At 44.6% G+C, this 20,778-nt stretch overlaps 1 protein-coding gene across 5 annotated transcripts in view; it reads left to right on the top strand.

Annotated features, from left to right (window-relative positions):
* LOC138663465 (oocyte zinc finger protein XlCOF7.1-like) overlaps nucleotides 1–20,778 on the top strand; it is an 87,479-nt gene that overhangs the window by 11,077 nt on the left and 55,624 nt on the right. The window contains exon 1 of one of the 5 annotated variants that reach the window (XM_069749683.1): nucleotides 14,506–14,642. The exons of the other annotated variants lie outside the window; for them this stretch is intronic. The gene's annotated coding sequence lies outside the window, so the exon portion shown is untranslated. Of the gene's footprint in view, nucleotides 1–14,505; nucleotides 14,643–20,778 lie in introns of those variants that run through there. 5 annotated transcript variants of the gene reach the window in all.

Genomic DNA, 20,778 nt, shown 5'->3' with positions numbered 1-20,778 from the left:
TAAAACGCTGCGGAATCCGCACAAAGAATTGACATGCTGCGGAAAATACAACGCAGCGTTTCCGCTCGGTATTTTCCGCACCATGGGCACAGCGGATTTGGTTTTTCATATGTTTACATGGTACTGTAAACCTGATGGAACACTGCTGCGAATCCGCAGCCAAATCCGCACCGTGTGCACATAGCCTAATTCTAAAGGTATGTGCACACGCTGCGGAAAACGCTGCGGATCTGCAGCAGTTTCCCATGAGTTTACAGTTCAATGTAAACCTACGGGAAACAAAAATCGCTGTACACATGCTGCGGAAAAACTGCACGGAAACGCAGCGGTTTACATTCCGCAGCATGTCACTTCTTTCTGCGGATTCCGCAGCGGTTTTACAACTGCTCCAATAGAAAATCGCAGTTGTAAAACCGCAGTGAAATGCGCAGAAAAAAACACGGTAAATCCGCCATAAATCCGCAGCGGTTTAGCACTGCGGATTTATCAAATCCGCAGCGGAAAAATCCGCAGAGAACCAGAATACGTGTGCACATACCGAAACCCTAACCCTAGCCCTAACCCTAACCCTACCCCTAACCCTAACCCTACCCCTAACCCTAACCCTATTCTAACATTAGTGGAAAAAAAAAAATTTCTTTATTTTTTTATTGTCCTTACCTATGGGGGTGACAAAGGGGGGGGTCATTTATAATTTTTTTTATTTTGATCACTGAGATAGATTATATTAGTATTTCCAGCCATGGCCGATGATATTTCAGCATCGGCCATGGCTGGATTGTAATATTTCACCAGTTATAATAGGTGAAATATTACAAATCGCTCTGATTGGCAGTTTCACTTTCAACAGCCAATCAGAGCGATCGTAGCCACGAGGGGGTGAAGCCACCCCCCCTGGGCTAAACTACCACTCCCCCTGTCCCTGCAGATCGGGTGAAATGGGAGTTAACCCTTTCACCCGATCTGCAGGGACGCGATCTTTCCATGACGCCGCATAGGCGTCATGGGTCGGATTGGCACCGACTTTCATGACGCCTACGTGGCGTCATGGGTCGGGAAGGGGTTAATATCTGCATTCCTGCAAAGAACTATTGCCTATTATTAACTGGCTATTTTCCTACTACCTGACACTGCCTCTTATTAACCTGTTGTTTGCCACCACCACGCTTAAAGCTGTTTAGCTTAGCCAACATGAGCTCTAATAGTAAGGATACTAATGACACAGAGCCCAAAGCTGCTGATGGCGCACGTAAGATTAGGTCTGATATAAAGTATACTAATAATGCAGAGCAAAAAGGCAAGTTGTCGTCTGATGTCTTTCATCCCTCCCCTCATAAGCATGTTCATGGATCCTGTGTAACTGTACCTTAAATAACAAGAATTGTCAAGAGCTGGTGAGTGCAGCCATTTTTTGTTCTTTCTTACTATTATTTATTAATTGTATTATTCTTACATTTGAATAAATAAAGTATATATGGATTCTAGACTCCCGATTCTTTAGAATCGGGCTGCCATCTAGTGTATATATATATATATATATATATATATATATATATATATATATATATATATATATATATATATATATATATCTCTATATATATATCTATATATATATAGCATCGTGATTACTCGCTAATCCCGCCCCCTGCACAGTAGCTCCGCCCCACCACATCACCACACATAATCCCGCCCCCACCCCATTACCACACACAATCCCGCCCGCCCACCACATCACCACACATAATCCTGCCCCCAAACACATCACCACACATAATCCTGCCCCCCAACACCACACATAATCCCGCCCCATTATCATACATAATCCTGCCCCACCACATTACCACACATAATCCCGCCCCCACCACATCACCACAGATAATCCCGCCTCCCACATCACCACACATAATCCCTCCCCCACCACATCACCACACATAATCCCGCCCCCCACCTCATCACCACACATAATCCCGCCACCCCAACACATCACCACACATAATCCCGCCTCCCAACACCACACATAATCCCGCCCCCCACCATATTACCACACATAATCCTGCCCCCACATCACCACACATAATCCCCCCACCACATCACCACACATAATCCCGCCCCCCACCACACCCACATTACCACACATAATCCCCTCCACCACATCACCACACATAATCCAGCCCTCCCACACCATTACCACACATAATCCCGCCCCCACATCACCACACATAATCCCGCCCCCCACACATCACCACACATAATCCCACCCCCCACCACATCACCACACACAATCCCGCCCCCAACACATCACCACACGAAGCTCCATCCCCCACACATTACCACATGAGGCTCCATCCACACACATTACCACACGAGGCTCCGTCCCCACACATTACCACACGAGGCTCCGTCCCCACACATTACCACACGAGGCTCCATCCACACACATTACCACACGAGGCTCCGTCCCCACACATTACCACACGAGGCTCCGTCCCCACACATTATCACACGAGGCTCCGTCCCCCCACATTACCACACGAAGCTCTGTCCCCACAAATTACCACACGAAGCTCTGTCCCCACAAATTACCACACGAAGCTCCGTCCCCACAAATTACCGCACGAGGCTCCGTCCCCACAAATTACCGCACAGGCTCCGTCCCCACACATTACCATACGAAGCTCCGTCCCCACACATTACCACACGAGGCTCCGTCCCCACACATTACCACACGAGGCTCCGTCCCCACACATTACCACACGAGGCTCCGTCCCCACACATTACCACACGAGGCTCCGTCCCCACACATTACCACACGAGGCTCCGTCCCCACACATCACCACATCAGGCTCCGTCCCCACACGTTACCACACGAGGCTCCGTCCCCACACTGTTATTAACTTCATTTTAAAGGGACACTGTCACCTGAATTTGGAGGGAACAATCTTCAGCCATGGAGGTGGGGTTTTGGGTTTTTTGATTCACCCTTTCCTTACCCGCTGGCTGCATGCTGGCTGCAATATTGGATTGAAGTTCATTCTCTGTCCTCCGTAGTACATGCCTGCGCTAAGCAATCTTGCCTTGCGCAGGCGTGTACTATGGAGGACAGAGAATGAACTTCAATCCAATATTGCAGCCAGCATGCAGCCAGCGGGTAAGGAAAGGGTGAATCAAAAACCCAAAAACCCCGCCTCCATGGCTGAAGATTGTTCCCTCCAAACCCAGGTGACAGTGTCCCTTTAAGTTAATTTACCACCTGCGTAAGCGCTATTGAATGTTGTCATTATTTACTTTAATCACCAGCAGCGTTAATTAGGTAGCAATGAGCGTGCCGAGCGTTAGCTGGCTTGGAAAAGCTAGTCTGTCTATCTATCTACGGTATCTATCTTAGCTGAAGAGCCCGGCATTGCCCGGGCATAGTGACTAACTGTGGTTAGTTCTAACAAATTATAATGATTATCCTCCATCCCATAGTCCAGTCCCCATATACTATTATTGTTATTATTTATTTATATAGTACCATTGATTCCATGGTCTGTACGTGAGAAGGGGTTACATACAAATATCACTTACAGTAAACTAACAATCTGATACAGAGGGGAGAGGACCCTGCCCTTGCGGGCTTACATTCTGCAGGATGGTGGGGAAGGAGACATTAGGTTTTGGGGTTGCAGCAGCTCCAGTGCTGGTGAGGGGGTAACTCCAGTAGTGGTGAGGAGGTAGCGGGGTCAGTGCAGGCTGCAGGTTTCCTGTAGAGATGGGTTTTCAGGTTCCATCTAAAGGATCCGAATGTGGTTTGTAGTCGGACATGTTGGGGCACAGAATTCCAGAGGATGGGGGATATTCAGGAGAAGTCTTGGAGGCGGTTGGGTGAGGAGCCAAAAAGTGTGGCGGAGAAAAGAAAGTCTTGGGAGGTCCGGAGATTACGCGAAGGGGAAAATATAGGGAGATTATTTCAGAGATGTATGGAGGAGACAGGTTATGGATGGCCTTGTAGGTCAGTATTAGTAATTTGAACTGGATATGCTGAGGGAATGGGAGCCAGTGAAGAGATTTGCAGAGGGGAGAAGCGGAGGAGTAGCGAGGAGAGAGATGAATTAGTCGGGCAGCAGAGTTAAGAATGGACTGGAGAGGTGCAAGGGCTTTAGCAGGGAGGCCACAGAAAAGGATGTTGCAGTAGTCGAAGCAGGAGATCATTACACATCCTGCATTCTATAGTCCAGTGCCCATATACCCATCACACATCCTCCATCCGATAGTCCCGTGTCCATATACCTATCACACATCCTCCATCCCATAGCCCAGTGCCCATATACCTATCACACATCCTCCATCCCATAGTCCAGTGCCCATATACCCATCATACATATCCTCCATCCCATAGTCCCGTGTCCATATACCTATCACACATTCTCCATCCCATAGTCCAGTGCCCTTATACCCATCACACATTCTCCATCCCATAGTCCAGTGCCCTTATACCCATCACACATTCTCCATCCCATAGTCCAGTGCCCATATACCCATCACACATCCTCCATCCCATAGTCCAGTGCCCTTATACCCATCACACATTCTCCATCCCATAGTCCAGTGCCCATATACCCATCACACATCCTCCATCCCATAGTCCAGTGCCCATATACCCATCACACATCCTACATCCCATAGTCCAGTGCCCCTATACCCATCACACATCCTCCATCCCATAGTCCAGTGCCCATATACCCATCACACATCCTCCATCCCATAGTCCAGTGCCCATATGCCCATCACACATCCTCCATCCCATAGTCCCGTGCCCATATACCCATCACACATCCTCCATCCCATAGTCCCGAGCTGTGTGGCGCTGAGCAGGGAGTTCCTGGAGATGTGCTGTTATGTAACCCGGCAGTGCAGCTCTGTGTGCGGCCGCTGATGATGCGATTTTCTATGCCGGTAACAATAGATCGCTATTCTCTCATTTCTGTCATGTGCTCTCTGCTCCTTTCTGGGGGGCAGACAATGGCTGGAGCTTATGTTCCCAGGGATGCTGGATTTCTCCCACCCGGTCAGTGTCTGCTGAGGTGTTGTGGAGTGGGAAAACTGTTGCTCATAGCAACCAATCACAGCTCAGCTTCTTCTGAACAGCTCTGGTAAAATGAAAGATGCTGAGTGATTGGTTGCTATGTGGAATGGGCGTGGCTTCACCCCCCCCCCCCACACACACACACACACATACACTCAGCTATATATATCTACTATATAATTGTCTAAGGGTCACTTCCGTCTTTCTGTCTGTCTGTCCTTCTTTCTGTTACGGTTATTCATTCGCTGATTGGTCTCGGCAGGTGCCTGTCATAGCTGCCGCGACCAATCAGCGATGGCCACAGTCCGGAAGAAAATGGCCGCATCTTCCTCCCTTCAGTCAGTGCTCGGTGTCCACATAGTCCCCTCCGGTCAGCGCTCACACAGGGTTAATGGCAGCATTGACCGTGGTGTAACGCACTCGGTTAATGCTGCTATTAACCCTGTGTGACCACCTTTTTACTATTCATGCTGCCTATGCAGCATGAATAGTAAAAATATCTAATGTTAAAAATAATAAAAAAAATTAAAAATAGTTACATACTCACCCTCCGGTGACCCCCCTCCCCCCCCCGGATCAGGAACCGGCCTTACCTGCTCTGCGCAACGCCCCGGTGACCGCTTCATGCATTGCGGTCTCGCGAGATGATGACGTGCGGTCTCGTGAGACCGCTACGTCATCATCTCGCGAGACCGCAATGCAATCTTCAGACCAGAGCGCTCGACAAGCATCGGGAACCGGCCGCTTCGATCTGGAGGCTCCAGGAGGTGAGTATGTAACTAATTTTTATTTTAATACGTGACTGGCCAATATACTACGTGACTGTGCTGTATACTATGTGGCTGGGCAATATACTATGTGGCTGGGCAATATACTATGTGGCTGGGCAATATACTATGTGGCTGGGCAATATACTATGTGGCTGGGCAATATACTATGTGGCTGGGCAATATACTATGTGGCTGGGCAATATACTATGTGGCTGGGCAATATACTATGTGGCTGGGCAATATACTATGTGGCTGGGCAATATACTATGTGGCTGGGCAATATACTATGTGGCTGGGCAATATACTATGTGGCTGGGCAATATACTATGTGGCTGGGCAATATACTATGTGGCTGGGCAATATACTATGTGGCTGGGCAATATACTATGTGGCTGGGCAATATACTATGTAGCTGGGCAATATACTATGTGGCTGGGCAATATACTATGTGGCTGGGCAATATACTATGTGGCTGGGCAATATACTATGTGGCTGGGCAATATACTATGTGGCTGGGCAATATACTATGTGGCTGGGCAATATACTATGTGGCTGGGCAATATACTATGTGGCTGGGCAATATACTATGTGGCTGGGCAATATACTATGTGGCTGGGCAATATACTATGTGGCTGGGCAATATACTACGTGACTGTGCTGTATACTACGTGACTGGGCAGTATACTACGTGGCTCTGTGCTGTATACTACGTGGCTCTGTGCTGTATCCTACGTGACTGGCCAATATACTACGTGACTGTGCTGTATACTACGTGACTGGGCAGTATACTACGTGGATCTGTGCTGTATCCTACGTGACTGGCCAATATACTACGTGACTGTGCTGTATACTACGTGACTGGGCAGTATACTACGTGGCTCTGTGCTGTATACTACGTGGCTCTGTGCTGTATCCTACGTGACTGGCCAATATACTACGTGACTGCTGTATACTACGTGGCTGGGCAATATACTATGTGACTGGGCAATATACTATGTGGCTGGGCAATATACTATGTGGCTGGGCAATATACTATGTGGCTGGGCAATATACTATGTGACTGGGCAATATACTATGTGGCTGGGCAATATACTATGTGACTGGGCAATATACTATGTGGCTGGGCAATATACTATGTGGCTGGGCAATATACTATGTGGCTGGGCAATATACTATGTGGCTGGGCAATATACTATGTGGCTGGGCAATATACTACGTGACTGTGCTGTATACTACGTGACTGGGCAGTATACTACGTGGCTCTGTGCTGTATACTACGTGGCTCTGTGCTGTATCCTACGTGACTAGCCAATATACTATGTGACTGTGCTGTATACTACGTGACTGGGCAGTATACTACGTGGCTCTGTGCTGTATACTACGTGGCTCTGTGCTGTATCCTACGTGACTAGCCAATATACTACGTGACTGTGCTGTATACTATGTGACTGGGCAGTATACTACGTGGCTCTGTGCTTTATACTACGTGGCTCTGTGCTTTATACTACGTGGCTCTGTGCTGTATCCTACGTGACTGGCCAATATACTACGTGACTGTGCTGTATACTACGTGACTGGGCAGTATACTACGTGGCTCTGTGCTGTATACTACGTGGCTCTGTGCTGTATCCTATGTGACTGGCCAATATACTACGTGACTGTGCTGTTTACTACGTGACTAGGCAGTATACTACGTGGCTCTGTGCTGTATACTACGTGGCTCTGTGCTGTATCCTACGTGACTGGCCAATATACTACGTGACTGTGCTGTATACTACGTGGCTGGGCAATATACTATGTGGCTGGGCAATATACTACGTGACTGGGCAATATACTACGTGACTGGGCAATATACTACGTGACTGGGCAATATACTACGTGGCTGGGCAATATACTATGTGACTGGGCAATATACTACGTGGCTGGGCAATATACAGTCCTGGACAAAAATTTTGAGAATGGGACATCTCACGCTATGAAGGCCTTGGAAAGATTAGTGCTTGCTCACTTAAGACCAAGGGTCAATGCTTTTATCGATCCCCTTCAGTTTGCCTACCAACATAGATTGGGGGTGGATGATGCTATTCTTTCTCTGTTACATAGGGTACATTCATTTCTGGAGACTGACGGAACCACGGTGCGAGCGATGTTCTTCGATTTCTCGAGTGCATTTAACTCCCTGCAGCCACTTTTACTACACAAAAAGATGACTGATATGAAGGTGGAGGTGGGGATGAGAAATTGGATAACTGACTTGACTACCTATCAGATCGGCCACAGTTTGTACAGATGGGAGCAGTGGTGTCAAGCAGATTACTGAGCAGTGTAGGTGCCCCCCAGGGAACCGTGCTTGCGCCCTTTCTATTCACACTGTATACTTCAGACTTTCAGTATAAATCTGAACTTTGCCACCTTCAAAAATTTTCGGATGACTCTGTGGTTGTGGGATGCATTAGGGGAGATCAGGGGGATGAGGAATACAGAAGGGTGGTGTCGAATTTCGTGGATTGGTGCAATGGTAACTATCTACAACTAAATGTTAAGAAAACTAAGGAGTTGGTGGCCAACTATAGCAGGATTAAGTTGGAATGCTTACCGATCACTATTGCTGGTCAGGAGGTAGAGCAGGTGGAGAGCTACAAATATTTGGGGGTCCATTTGGATAGCAAACTGGACTGGAGATGCCACTCTGTGTTTGTCTACAAGAAGGGGATGAGCAGACTGTATTTCCTAAGGAAACTGAGGTCTTTTAATGTGTGTAGCAAAATGTTAGAAATGTTCTACCAATCTGTAGTGGCAAGTGCCATCTTTTTTGCAATCACGTGCTGGGGTAGTAGTGTGCGGGCCTCTGATGCTAATAAACTGAATAAGATTATTAAGAAGGCAAGTTCTGCTGTGGGCTGTAATCTGGACTCTTTTGGGGAGGTAGTGGAGAGAAGAACTCTGAAAAAGTGTATGGCAATTATGAACAATAATGCACATCCACTATATGAGCTATTCATGAGACAGAAGAGCACCTTCAGTAACCAGCTAATACTTCTGAGGAGTAAGAAGGAAAAATATAGGAAATCGTTTGTGCCAACTGCCATGGGAATGTACAATAATATTAGGGTTAAACCACCAAGGTGAATGTCTACTTATTTCTCTACATTTCAGTTCACTCGCTGTGTATGTCCTATTCTAATGTATAATGTATCATGTTCTTCTGTCAACTCCACTGTCATGTCAACTATGTAATTCCTTTATGATTTTTATGATTTAAGTTGTGCTGCTGTGATACCATAATTTCCCACGGGATCAATAAAGTGTATCGTATCGTATCGTAAATATTAATTTTTCCAAAGTCCACTGCTTCATTTTTTCTAATGACAATTTGCAATACTCCTGAATGTCAGAGTGATCAGCTTAACAGCAATTACTGTACTTGCAAAGTCAATATTTGCCCAGAAAATGAACTTTAACCCCCAAAACACATTTCAACATCATTGCAGTTCTGCCTTAAAAGGAGCAGCTAACATCGTTTTAGTGATTGATCCATTAACACATGTGTGGGTGTTAATGAGGACAGGGCTGGCGATCAATCAGTCATGATTAAGTAAGAATGACATCACTGGACACTTTAAAAGGAGGCTGGTGCTTGGTATCATTGTTTCTCTTCAGTTAACCATGGTTATCTCTAAAGAAACACGTGCAGCCATCATTGCACTGCATAAAAATGGCCTAACAGGGAAGAGTATCGCAGCTACAAAGATTGCACCTCAGTCAACAATCTATCGCATCATCAAGAACTTCAAGGAGAGAGCTTCCATTGTTGTCAAAATGGCTCCAGGGCGCCCAAGAAAGACCATCAAGTGACAGGACCGTATCTTAAAACTGTTTCAGCTTCGGGATCGGACTACCAGCAGTGCCGAGCTTGCTCAGGAATGGCAGCAGGCTGGTGTGAGTGCTTCTGCACGCACTGTGAGGCGGAGACTCTTTGAGCAAGGCCTGGTTTCAAGGAGGGCAACAAAGAAGCCACTTCTCTCCAGAAAAAACATCAGGGACCGACTGATATTCTGCAAAAGGTACAGGGAGTGAACTGCTGAGGACTGGGGCAAAGTCATTTTCTCTGATGAATCCCCTTTTCGATTGTTTGGAACATCTGGAAAACAGCTTATTCGGAGAAGAAGAGGTGAGCGCTACCCCCAGTCTTGTCTCAGGCCAACTGTAAAGCATCCTGAAACCATTCATGTGTGGGGTTGCTTCTCAGCCAAGGGAATCGGCTCACTCACAGTCTTGCCTAAAAACACATGAATAAAAAATGGTACCAGAATGTCCTCCAAGAGCAACTTCTCCCAACCGTCCAAGAGCAGTTTGGCGCCCAACAATGCCTTTTTCAGCATGATGGAGCACCTTGCCATAAAGCAAAGGTGATAACTAAATGGCTCATGGAACAAACCATAGAGATTTTGGGTCCATGGTTTGGAAACTCCCCAGATCTTAATCCCATTGAGAGCTTGTGGTCAATCATCAAGAGACGGGTGGACAAACAAAAACCAACAAATTCTGGCAAAATGCAAGCATTGATTATGCAAGAATGGACTGCTATCAGTCAGGATTTGGTCCAGAAGTTGATTGAGAGCATGCCAGGGAGAATTGCAGAGGTCTTGAAGAAGAAGGGTCAACACTGCAAATATTGACTTGCTGCATTAACTCATTCGAACTGTCAATATAACCTATTGGTACTCATAATATGATTGCAATTATATTTCTGTATGTGATATTAACATCAGACAAACACTAATAAAAACCAGAGGGCAGCAGATCATGTGAAAATATAATTTTGGTGTCATTCTCAAAAATTTTGGCCATGACTGTACTATGTGACCGGGCAATATACTACGTGAACTACATGGCTGAGCAATATACTACGTGGCTGGGCAATATACTACGTGGGCTGTGCAATATACTACGTGGACATACATATTCTAGAATACCCGATTCATTAGAATCGGGCCACCATCTAGTATATATAGATACAGTGGGGCAAAAAAGTATTTAGTCAGTCAGCAATAGTGCAAGTTCCACCACTTAAAAAGATGAGAGGCGTCTGTAATTTACATCATAGGTAGACCTCAACTATGGGAGACAAACTGAGAAAAAAAAATCCAGAAAATCACATTGTCTGTTTTTTTAACATTTTATTTGCATATTATGGTGGAAAATAAGTATTTGGTCAGAAACAAAATTTCATCTCAATACTTTTTAATATATCCTTTGTTGGCAATGACAGAGTTCAAACATTTTCTGTAAGTCTTCACAAGGTTGCCACACACTGTTGTTAGTATGTTGGCCCATTCCTCCATGCAGATCTCCTCTAGAGCAGTGATGTTTTTGGCTTTTCGCTTGGCAACACGGACTTTCAACTCCCTCCAAAGGTTTTCTATAGGGTTGAGATCTGGAGACTGGCTAGGCCACTCCAGGACCTTGAAATGCTTCTTACGAAGCCACTCCTTCTTTGCCCTGGCGGTGTGCTTTGGATCATTGTCATGTTGAAAGACCCAGCCACGTTTCATCTTCAATGCCCTTGCTGATGGAAGGAGGTTTGCACTCAAAATCTCACAATACATGGCCCCATTCATTCTTTCATGTACCCGGATCAGTCGTCCTGGCCCCTTTGCAGAGAAACAGCCCCAAAGCATGATGTTTCCACCACCATGCTTTACAGTAGGTATGGTGTTTGATGGATGCAACTCAGTATTCTTTTTCCTCCAAACACGACAAGTTGTGTTTCTACCAAACAGTTCCAGTTTGGTTTCATCAGACCATAGGACATTCTCCCAAAACTCCTCTGGATCATCCAAATGCTCTCTAGCAAACTTCAGACGGGCCCGGACATGTACTGGCTTAAGCAGTGAGACACGTCTGGCACTGCAGGATCTGAGTCCATGGTGGCATAGTGTGTTACTTATGGTAGGCCTTGTTACATTGGTCCCAGCTCTCTGCAGTTCATTCACTAGGTCCCCCCGCGTGGTTCTGGGATTTTTGCTCACCGTTCTTGTGATCATTCTGACCCCACGGGGTGGGATTTTGCGTGGAGCCCCAGATCGAGGGAGATTATCAGTGGTCTTGTATGTCTTCCATTTTCTAATTATTGCTCCCACTGTTGATTTCTTCACTCCAAGCTGGTTGGCTATTGCAGATTCAGTCTTCCCAGCCTGGTGCAGGGCTACAATTTTGTTTCTGGTGTCCTTTGACAGCTCTTTGGTCTTCACCATAGTGGAGTTTGGAGTCAGACTGTTTGAGGGTGTGCACAGGTGTCTTTTTATACTGATAACAAGTTTAAACAGGTGCCATTACTACAGGTAATGAGTGGAGGAAAGAGGAGACTCTTAAAGAAGAAGTTACAGGTCTGTGAGAGCCAGAAATCTTGATTGTTTGTTTCTGACCAAATACTTATTTTCCACCATAATATGCAAAAAAAATGATAAAAAAAACAGACAATGTGATTTTCTGGATTTTTTTTTCTCAGTTTGTCTCCCATAGTTGAGGTCTACCTATGATGTAAATTACAGACGCCTCTCATCTTTTTAAGTGGTGGAACTTGCACTATTGCTGACTGACTAAATACTTTTTTGCCCCACTGTATATAGATATAGATAGATAATAGAAAATACAGCAGCACTATGTATAAGTTTAGGCCATGTGAAAACAGAAAAGCATTAAAACATAATCTAGATATTACTACTCAAAAAATATTTTTTCACAAAAATGTTTTTAACTTATGGAAGTTATAGAAAATGAAGGTTCTTAGCGCCGGGGTTGATGGGCATACATGAATTGGCCAATTTAAGTATGCCCATCAACGACGACAAGGGACCTCCCTCTGATGGGTCCCTAATCTACTGTACATGCCTTCTCTTGGACTATCAACCTACAATTTTGGACACTCATGTCTACTCCTGGGTTTAGCCTAAAATTTATGGGCAAGTAGAGCTGATTACAGCCACCTGCAGGTCAATAGGATGAATGCAGAATCAGACTGGATGCAGCCAACATCCAATAGTTAAATATAAAAACATATAATCTAGATAATTACTACTCAAAAAATATTTTTTTTTCAAAAAAACTTTAACGTGCGGAAATTAATGAAATTGAAGGTTCTGAGCACTGGGGTTGATGGGCATACATGAATTGGCCAATTTATGCAATAAGAACCTTCATTTTCATTCATTTCCATAAGTTACAAAACAAATTTTGAAATTTTTTTTTGAGTAGTAATACTTAGATTATATGTTTTTAATATTTTCCTGTGTTTTCACATGGCCTAAACTTATACATAGTGCTGCCATGTTTTCTTTTTTTCTATATAACGCAGTCTGGCAGCTTACACATGTTCACATTTAGGAGGTGCTGGTCAGTTTTTTGTATATTTAGATAGATTTTTTTCTTTACGTTGGAGGGCCCAATTCCAGCTATTGCTGTCGGACCTGTGATTTCTAGCTCCTCCACTGTGTACAGGATAATAGAGTATAATAAAGTAGTTATGGACAAGACTTAACTAACATTGTGCAGTGACTCTGCTTTCTATATAGTGATGGATATTTCTTGTTGCTGAAACTATGATTTTTGTCACTTTAAGGCTAAGTGCACACGTTGCAGAATTGCCGCGGAAATTTCCGCGGCAATTCTGCGCCTCCTGCCGCGGGAATATCGCATGCGGAATTGGCATGCATATTCCCGCAGAAAACTAGCGTTTTGCAAGCATAATTAGCTTGCAGAATGCTAGCGTTTTCCAAACGATCTGTAGAATCGCTTGGAAAACTGACAGGTTGGTCACACTTGTCAAACAGTGTTTGACAAGTGTGACCAACTTTTTACTATTTATGCAGCCTATGCCGCATCAATAGTACAAGATAGAATGTTAAAAATAATAATAAAAAAAATGGTTATACTCACCTACCGCAAACAGCCGATCTCCTCAGCAGCTTCCGTTCCTATAGGTGGTGTGTGTGCAGGACCTTCGATGACGTCACGGTCACGTGACCGCGACGTCATCGCAGGTCCTTCACACACCATCTACAGGAACGGAAGTGGCCACGTGCAGCGCTGAGGGGCAGGAAGACTCCGGGGGCCATCGAAGGTGAGTATATCACGATTTTTTTATTTTACCGTAGTTTTCTGACCATAAGACGCACTTTTTTTCCTCCAAATTTGGGAGGAAAGTGTGGGTGCGTCTTATGGTACGGATGTAGCATGTGGGGAGGGGGGCAGCAGTGAGTGCGATCGCACTGTTATCCCACTTCAGGATGTCCCTGCTGCCCAGAATCAGTGCTGGGGAAACCATGTGGTCCCGATGATTAAGTGCAGTGAATATTCATTAGCTACTCCCAGCACACCTATCAGCTGAGCAGTGAGCCCAGAGAGGCAGATGAATACTGCACTTAAGCAGGGACACACATGGCTTCCCCAGCGCTGATTCCTGCAGCAGCTGGGGAGATCTGTGTGTCCGGGGCAGGAGGAGGCAGCAGCAGCAGGGTCCGGGGGAGAGGAGATCGCTGTACCTTCCTGGGCTGGAGCTGAGTGCTGTGCAGTGTGCACAAGGAGGACCTGTGATGATGTCAGAAGTGGGCGGGCTGGAGCATCACATGGCAGCACAGAGCCCTCCCTCTTTTTTACATCATCACAGGTCCTTCAGACTCCAACACTAGAATCTGCTGGCTTCCATTACCTGTGCTGTGGAAAGGCAACAAGAGGGAGGGCTCTGGTGCAGTCATGGGATGCTTTTACCTCACCACAGTGTGGCTGGCTGCCACAATTAAGAGGTTAGTCTTTCCAAAACACAATAAAGCACTCTGCCACTTCTTTAATGAACTATAACTCCCAGCATGTCATAGGATCTGCAGGACATGCTAGGAGTTATAGTTCTCCCATTGGATTTTAAAGCAGCACTCCAGTGTTATTTTGCAGTGCTGGAGTGGTGCTTTAAATATAAGCCCTGTGCCCCCATTCTTATACTCACCCTCCAGCGTCTTCATATAGTACTGTACAGACACCACACTGGTCCCGCAGCTTCCAACATAATAACATACTATTATATGTGGTGTTATTATATATAATAGTATGTTATTAAATATTTTACCACTTTTTTTGCTTCAAATATTTTTTTCCCTATTTTCCACCTCTAAAACCTGGGTGCGCCTTATAGTCCGAAAAATATGGTAATTCTTTCTTTTTTTTAACAATTATATGGTGCCCAGTCCGTGGAGGAGAGTCTCCTCTCCTTCACCCTGGGTACCAACCGCACATGATCTGCTTTCTTCCCGCATGGTGGGCATAGCCCCATGCGGGAAGTAAGCAGATCAATGTATTCCTAGGTGTGCGGAATCCCCGCGATTACGCAAATTTAATGAACATGCTGGGTTTTTTTCTGGAATGCGAATCCGCTCAGGAAAAAAATGCAGCATGTGCACAAAAAAATGCGGATTGCATTCTATTAAATAGGATGCTTAATGTGAGCGGTTTTTTCGCAGTTTTATAGTGTTTTTATAGCGAAAAACCGCGAATAAAACGTGAAAAATCTGCTATGTGTGCACACAGCCTTAACCTTTTTTAAACCCCTCTGATCAGTGTGATCATAGAACATACAGGTCCTTCTCAAAAAATTAGCATATAGTGTTAAAGTTCATTATTTACCATAATGTAATGATTACAATTAAACTTTCATATATTATAGATTCATTATCCACCAACTGAAATTTGTCAGGTCTTTTATTGTTTTAATACTGATGATTTTGGCATACAACTCCTGATAACCCAAAAAACCTGTCTCAATAAATTAGCATATCAAGAAAAGGTTCTCTAAACGACCTATTACCCTAATCTTCTGAATCAACTAATTAACTCTAAACACATGCAAAAGATACCTGAGGCTTTTCTAAACTCCCTGCCTGGTTCATTACTCAAAACCCCCATCATGGGTAAGACTAGCGACCTGACAGATGTCAAGAAGGCCATCATTGACACCCTCAAGCAAGAGGGTAAGACCCAGAAAGAAATTTCTCAACAAATAGGCTGTTCCCAGAGTGCTGTATCAAGGCACCTCAATGGTAAGTCTGTTGGAAGGAAACAATGTTGCAGAAAACGCTGTACAACGAGAAGAGGAGACCGGACCCTGAGGAAGATTGTGGAGAAGGACCGATTCCAGACCTTGGGGAACCTGAGGAAGCAGTGGACTGAGTCTGGTGTGGAAACATCCAGAGCCACCGTGCACAGGCGTGTGCAGGAAATGGGCTACAGGTGCCGCATTCCCCAGGTAAAGCCACTTTTGAACCATAAACAGCGGCAGAGGCGCCTGACCTGGGCTACAGAGAAGCAGCACTGGACTGTTGGTAAGTGGTCCCAAGTACTTTTTTCTGATGAAAGCAAATTTTGCATGTCATTCGGAAATCAAGGTGCCAGAGTCTGGAGGAAGACTGGGGAGAAAGAAATGCCAAAATGCCTGAAGTCCAGTGTCAAGTACCCACAGTCAGTGATGGTGTGGGGTGCCATGTCAGCTGCTGGTGTTGGTCCACTGTGTTTCATCAAGGGCAGGGTCAATGCAGCTAGCTATCAGGAGATTTTGGAGCACTTCATGCTTCCATCGGCTGAAATGCTTTATGGAGATGAAGATTTCATTTTTCAGCACGACCTGGCACCTGCTCACAGTGCCAAAACCACTGGTAAATGGTTTACTGACCATGGTATTACTGTGCTCAATTGGCCTGCCAACTCTCCTGACCTGAACCCCCTGACGAAGGATTAGCGTCCGAAACGCGCGTCGGGGTGTCCTGTATTGGAGGAACGGACTGAATCAGGTATATTTCTTTAACTTTAAAGTCTGACCCTTTGTGCGCTGGTTTTACGGAGACGCTGATACTGCGTCCTGCCCCTACAATCCATCAGGCACTTTAGTATATACGCCCTGGCCGGTGGGTATATTTTGCCCTGCAACATACCTATATATAAGTCCGGGCCCTGCAATATATCAGACATTTTAGTATATATGCCCTGGCCGGTGGGTATATTTTGCCCTGCAGTACACCTATATATAAATCAGCTATATTTTACCCTATATTTTGCCCTGCAGCACACCTGTATATAAATCAGCTATATACTGATTTATATTGACATATATTCCCTAGTAGTACTATGTACACATAGCCATATAGGGCTCCTGTGCGTAATTAGCTAAATTAGCTTGTGTGTTATATATTTCATTCACTTGTACACATATTTATATTTTCCTTCTATATAAACATCATGATGTTTTATTAGTGAACACATATTTATAGGTCACTATACTTTCTTTGCACATATTGTTGTTATACATTTTTTACTCTGTATATATATTTTTTACACATATTTTCTTTACACATATATTTGCTTCACACTTTTGTGTTTTATTTTTACTCGCTTATTTTCTTTTTATACGCACCGATCAGTTATGGCTGTGTACATAGGGATATATGGACTAGATTTAGGGTGTGTCTGTTTCTAGTTACATTGGGTTCTTAGACTTTTTCAGTATGTATATATATATATATATATATATCCTTTACATATACCATCTCTTAGTATTTTTTACTGCTAGTTCCGTCCGTTTATTTATGTACAATTATATATATTTCTTTACTCCATATACAGGCACATTGTTAGTGCCATTGCCATAATTATTATAATAAAGGCTTATTTTTCATATATGTGTCTTCTATATTTTTCCATTTGGTTCTGCATTGTCTGGGTTTCTTTTGGTAGTGTTTTTACTTACTATCCCGAGTGGTCTGCCACTCTTTGCTCTAGTGTATGGGCCATATCTTAGTATATTAATATATATATATGAATTTATTGATATTAATATTACATATATTCATTGTTTTATAGATATTTACTTTTTCTTCTATTCTTTGATTGGCTTGGTACAACTTTGTTTGACCTGAACCCCATAGAGAATCTGTGGGATATTGTGAAGAGAAAGTTGAGAGACGCAAGACCCAACACTCTGGATGAGCTTAAGGCCGCTATTGAAGCATCCTGGGCCTCCATAACATCTCAGCAGTGTCACAGGCTGATTGCCTCCATGCCACGCCGCATTGAAGCAGTCATTTCTGCCAAAGGATTCCCGTCCAAGTATTGAGTGCATAACTGAACATTATTATTTGATGGTTTTTTTGTTTGTTATTAAAAAACACTTTTATTTGATTGGATGGGTGAAATATGCTAATTTATTGAGACAGGTTTTTTGGGTTATCAGGAGTTGTATGCCAAAATCATCAGTATTAAAACAATAAAAGACCTGACAAATTTCAGTTGGTGGATAATGAATCTATAATATATGAAAGTTTAATTGTAATCATTACATTATGGTAAATAATGAAATTTAACACTATATGCTAATTTTTTGAGAAGGACCTGTACAGGTCTCTGATGGCTCCGGTGATGCCCTGTACTACTGTAGTGCCGTGTATCATCATTGCTGTCCGTGTAATACTAACAGCCCCATACACATGAGATTAGAGTTGGCTGAACGGTCATTTGGCAGACGGCCATCTCTCCCGACTCCCCCATACACACAAATATTCCAGCTTTCCTGTGGTCTGTATGAGAGAGTCACCTCCAGACTCCTCTAGCAGAGGATTATCTACAGGAAGAACCAAAGGATTATCCTCTGAAATTCTGGATGTCAGATCCTTCTCTGCCCTGACATCATCTGTCGGGAGGCCCCAAATACATTATATAGTCGCCCAAACCCCCGAAATCAGTGATTTCATGGAACTTTAGTCTAATGTGTATGGGGGAGGTAAAAGGTAACTTATTGGATGCTGCGTCTGGCCCGGCCTAATAGACCTTCATACATTGCAGCTCAGACACCATTATTAGGCATGTAAGTATCATAATAACTAGGCCGCCCCATACTATCGAGTACTGGGGGGCGGGGGGGCATTCAGCCAAACTCTGTCACACCTTCTTAGATGTCATGTTTGCTTTTCACAGCAGCAGGTGGTTAAACTGCCAGAGTTTTTGTTGAAGCCTCATCTGTGCCGTCCTGCGGTGTACATCTATGTTCTGGTGCACAAAAAGATTAATTTCTTTTTAAGAAATATTTAACATATAAAAAATTATAATATGTATCTTCTGCTTTTTCTGGTGTTTTTCTTGAAATATAGATGTGAATACTTTTCTGCCCAATGATGACAAAAGTATTCTCGGAGTGATACATTTATTGGATACCAGAAAATAATATTGTAAGAAAGTCCTTACTGAGAGCTGGAAGAGCCGGGAACAATATGTAAACAATCCTCTTATCAAGCCCAGACTGAAGTTTATTCCGAGATTTTGCAGCAGGACAGCACATGGATAGTCAGAGAAATAAAGCATGTGAGCACGAACAGGAGTCCAGACAGACAAAGTATCGCTTTGATATCTGGCCGATGGTCTGGCCATAGCGTGGCCATGGTGTGGCACGGTGGCAGAATGGCGATGGAATGGCCATGTTGTGGCACGGCAGCAGGTTGGCGATGTAATGGCCCCGAACAACAGTAACAGGGGCTTGTCATACATGATACAGACAAAGAAAGCTCATTGCGGCAAAAAGGGCATATACATGATAACCTCATACTGCAGAGAAAAACATTCACATTCATGGACAAAACAATGGTTAAATGTAATGACTTTGAGGCTCTTTACGCCAAACTCCATTAGAACTCGTAAATCTCCATGTTTCTCTTAAGGTACAGTCACACATAACGATATCGTTAATGATATCGTTGCAACGTCACGCTTTTGGTGACTTAGCAACGATCCCGCTAACGATCTCATTATGTGTGACAGCGACCAACGATCAGGCCCCTGCTGGGAGATCGTTGGTCGTTCGGGAATGATCAGGACCATTTTTTGGTCGATGATCACCCGCTGTCATCGCTGGATCGGCGTGTGCGACGCCGATCCAGCAATGTGTTCACTTGTAACCAGGGTAAATATCGGGTTACTAAGCGCAGGGCCACGCTTAGTAACCCGATATTTACCCTGGTTACCATTGTAAAAGTAAAAAAAAAACCAGTACATACTCATTCTGATGTCTGTCACGTCCCCCGGCGTCCACAGGGTTAAAACTGCTTTCGGCAGGAGCGCTGCTAATGCACGCGCTCTGGCCGAGAGCTTCCCTGCACTGACTGTGTCAGCGCCGGCTGTAAAGCAGAGCACACGCTGTTACTGCCGGCGCTGACAGTCAGTGCAGGGAAGCTCTCGGCAGCAGTGCGTGCATTAGCAGCGCTCTTGCCGAAAGCAGTTTTAACCCTGTGGACGCCGGCGGGGGACGTGACAGACATCAGAATGTGAGTATGTAGTGTTTTTTTTTTTTTTTTTTACTTTTACAATGGTAAGCAGGGTAAATATCGGGTTACTAAGCGCGGCCCTGCACTTAGTAACCCGATGTTTACCCTGGTTACCCGGGTGCTGCAGGGGGACTTCGGCATCGTTGAAGACAGTTTCAACGATGCCGAAGTCATTCCCCTGATCGTTGGTCGCTGGAGAGAGCTGTCTGTGTGACAGCTCCCCAGCGACCACACAACGACTTACCAACGATCACGGCCAGGTCATATCGCTGGTCGTGATCGTTGGTAAGTCGTTTAGTGTGACTAAAACTTTAGTAACTGTCATTGTCCACTTAATACACTTACCGTATATACTCGAGTATAAGCCGACCAGAATATAAGCCGACCCCCCTAATTTTGCCATAAAAAACTGGGAAAACTTATTGACTCGAGTATAAGCCTAGGGTGGAAAATGCAGCAGCTACCGGTGAATTTCAAAAATAAAAATAGATGCTCCATACCGTTCATTATTGCCCCATAGATTATCCATATATAGCTGTGCCATATAGAATGCTCTGCACCGTTCATTATGGCCCTATAGATGCTCCTT

Source organism: Ranitomeya imitator, chromosome 2, assembly GCF_032444005.1.
Source record: "Ranitomeya imitator isolate aRanImi1 chromosome 2, aRanImi1.pri, whole genome shotgun sequence".
Taxonomy (NCBI): domain Eukaryota; kingdom Metazoa; phylum Chordata; class Amphibia; order Anura; family Dendrobatidae; genus Ranitomeya; species Ranitomeya imitator.
This window is presented reverse-complemented; position numbering and strand designations above follow the sequence as displayed.